General features: G+C 43.3%; 1 long non-coding RNA gene across 1 annotated transcript; it reads left to right on the top strand.

Moving 5' to 3' along the window:
* Positions 1 to 2,082: 2,082 nt before the first annotated feature.
* LOC104850408 lies at positions 2,083 to 2,875 on the top strand. The gene is made up of 2 exons (XR_776971.3): positions 2,083 to 2,476; positions 2,593 to 2,875. It is a non-coding gene; the product is annotated as an uncharacterized LOC104850408 (long non-coding RNA).
* Positions 2,876 to 3,314: the final 439 nt, after the last annotated feature.

Here is a 3,314-nt window from a genome sequence, read left to right as displayed (position 1 = left end):
AAACATACTTAAGCTAACACTCACAATCACACTGCAATTATCAGGTACTTGAATTCAATCCATATTCCTAATGGAAAACCTAACCCTGACACTAACACTAATCCTAAAATGCTAACCCTAACCCCTAAGTCCTAACTCTAACCCTAACCCTATCCCTAACAACTAACCAAAACTCTAACACTAACCCTAAAGTCTTAACCATAACCTTAACCCAAACAAATCCCAACCCCAACCCCAATTGTAAACCCAATCAATCCAAACCCTAATACAGGTACCTGCATTCTGACACCATTCCTAAACCTAAACATGAAATTAACACTAAAACTAACCATCAAACCCACACTTCAGTATACTGCTACTGAAATTCTAACACGATTCCTAACCCTAAGCCTAACAAAAGCCCTTACGCTAACCCTAACAGTACCAATAAGGGTTACACAGCAATGTTCGGGTACTTGGAATCCAACACTCTATTTCACCCTCACAAAAAATCCTTGCCCTAAGCATCATACTCACACTCCAAATATAAGGTACTTCAATTCAATCCATATCCTTATCCCCAAAACTAACCCTAACACTAAACCAAACCATTAATCCCACGATCCAATACTGAGACCCTTGAAATATTACACTATTCCTGAACCTAACACAAAATCTAATCATGATCCTAAATATGAAACACTGCAATGTGCAGCTAGTTAAATTCAAGACTGTGACTAGACCCAAACTTAACCCTAACCCTAAACCTACCCCTAACCCTAACCTAGGTACCTGCAATCCCACACCATTCCTAACATTATTAGTAAGTTTAATGCTAACACTAACCAATAAACCCACACTCACTGCTGTGAAATTCTGACACTATTCCTAACCCGCAGCCTAAGCCTAACCCTAAAATAACACCAAAGCTAACACTACCCACCACAGCTATTCTGCAATGCTCAAGTACTGGGAATCCCACACTATACCTCACCCTCATAAAAATCCTTCAGCTAAACTTCATTTTCACAGTCAAATTATCAGATACTTGAATTTGATCCATTTCCCTCTCACTAAAACTAACCCTAACCCTAACCCTAAACATTATTCCCAAATTCCAGTGCAATGGCACTTGAAATCCTACACTATTCCTAGCCGTAAGGCCAAATCTAACGCTGATACTATGAAACCCACACTCCAATACACAGGTGCTGAAATTCCAAGACAATCAGTGACCCCAACCACAATCCTAACCCTACCACAAGCCCTAACCCAGGAACTTACATTCCTAAACCTAATCCTAAAGTTGACACTGACACTAACCATCAAACCCATACTCCAGTACACAGGTAGTGAAATTCTGAATCTATTACTAAACCTAAAACTAATCCTAACCCTAACCTCAGCCCAAACACCATCAAATCTACACTGAAATGCTTAGAAACTTGGAATCCAAGACTATACCTCACCCTCATAAAAACCCTTGCCCTAAACTTCATTCTCACACTCCAATTCTTTGGTGGAATTCTATCCATGTCCTTATCTTTAAACAAAACCCTAACACTACCTTTGATAGCTATACGACAATGCTCAGATACTTGGAATCCAACCTCACCCTCATAAAAATCCTTGCCCTAACCTTCATATTCACACTCCATTTATCAGGTACTTCAATTCCATCCAATTCCCTAATCCCAAAGCTAACAAACAACCCTATACCAAATGATTATTCCCACTATCCAATACTTAGGTACTTGAAATCCTACACTATTCCTAATCCTAGCCCAAAATCTAATGCTAATACTAAGAAACCGACATTCCAATACACACGTACTTATACTGAAAGGCTTTTGCAAACCCTAACCCTCACCCTAACACTACCTGCAGTACCCTCCAGAGCGACTCGGTTGCTCATTACTCAAGGCTCACAGGACACCCTACCCAGCCTATTCCACTGCTCCGGCAGCCAATACTCCAGCCCTCCTTCCCGGGGCTGAAAAAGCACATAGCAAGGGTAACCTAGGAGCCCAACCCACCAAGGAAGAGAGACAAGATGATTGGTGACATCACAGGAAGAATTCTCAGCATGGCAAGAACGGAGGGCGGGGGGCGGGGGGAAATCCAGGACTACAGTACCCAGAATCCTCAGCATGATTTTTTTTTTCCCCTCCCCACCCTCTCCCCCACTCCCTGGACTACCTTACTTGGAAACCCACGGGGCTGCGTACCCAGACTCCACGGAGTAATTTCCCGCAGATATCATAAACAGAATTCTACGGCAGCTACAGAACTAAGATATCCACAATCTTCTGCGGGATTTTTCTCCTGGACTAACATAGAATCCTTTGAGGGATAGCAGGACTACATGTTCGAACCATCAATTTTTCCAACTGGACTACCATACCCAGAATCCACCACCGTTCCACAGGACTACTTACCCAGAATCCTCAGAGTAATTTTTCCATGGACTACGATACCCAGAATCCTCCACGAGGCGGTAAGACTACTTACTGAGACTCCTCAGCTTGATTTCCTCCTGGACTTCTATACCCGAAATCCTTCCTGGGGCCATATTTTTCCAGACCTTCCAGGACTAACATAATTTTCCCTTAGACTATCATGACCAGAATTCTTCCACGACCACAGGACTACAATACCCAGAATCCATGGAGTAAGGGCACTACCATACCCGGAATCCACCAGGTAGACGTAGACCTTCAATACCCAAAATCTCAGCGATTATCCAGAATCCTTCGGATGCTTGCCTTGGAGACCACAATACCGAGAATTTACAGCGTGCTACTCTAATAACTATAGTACCTTAAATTTTGGGCTTGTTTCCCCAAAGATTACGGTATGCTGAAGACTATGTCACAATCCTGTCAAAAGCCACAAAGTACAGAAACCTCAACAGGGCCACAGACTGCAATACTCAGAATCCCTTGCAAGTTACCTGAGCAATGTCTACCACACCTAGAATTCTCAGCGTTCTTACCTAATAACTACAATATCCCCCAAAGCCTCCCTGTGACAACCTATAATGTTTAGAATCCCAGATATGTTCCCAGTGCAGTACCAGTGACTACATTACCCAGAGTCTTTGCTGTGCCCACCCTGGAAGACTACTACACTCAAGATTTCACAGCAGCGTCTTAGACTCTGGTACCTGAAGTCTTCGATGTGTTTTACCAAGGACTATGGTGACTAGGATCCTTTGGGTTCCCTCCTCCCCCAGACCAGAGCTATGATACCCAAAATCTTCCTCGTGCTCCCCAAGGGCTGTGATAGGCAGAGTCTTTCTGGACCTGAAACGCAGAATCCTCCAGGTGTCTGTG

This window comes from Fukomys damarensis, unplaced genomic scaffold (genome assembly GCF_012274545.1).
Source record: "Fukomys damarensis isolate Sample0158 unplaced genomic scaffold, DMR_v1.0_HiC HiC_scaffold_21, whole genome shotgun sequence".
Lineage (NCBI taxonomy): Eukaryota > Metazoa > Chordata > Mammalia > Rodentia > Bathyergidae > Fukomys > Fukomys damarensis.
This window is presented reverse-complemented; position numbering and strand designations above follow the sequence as displayed.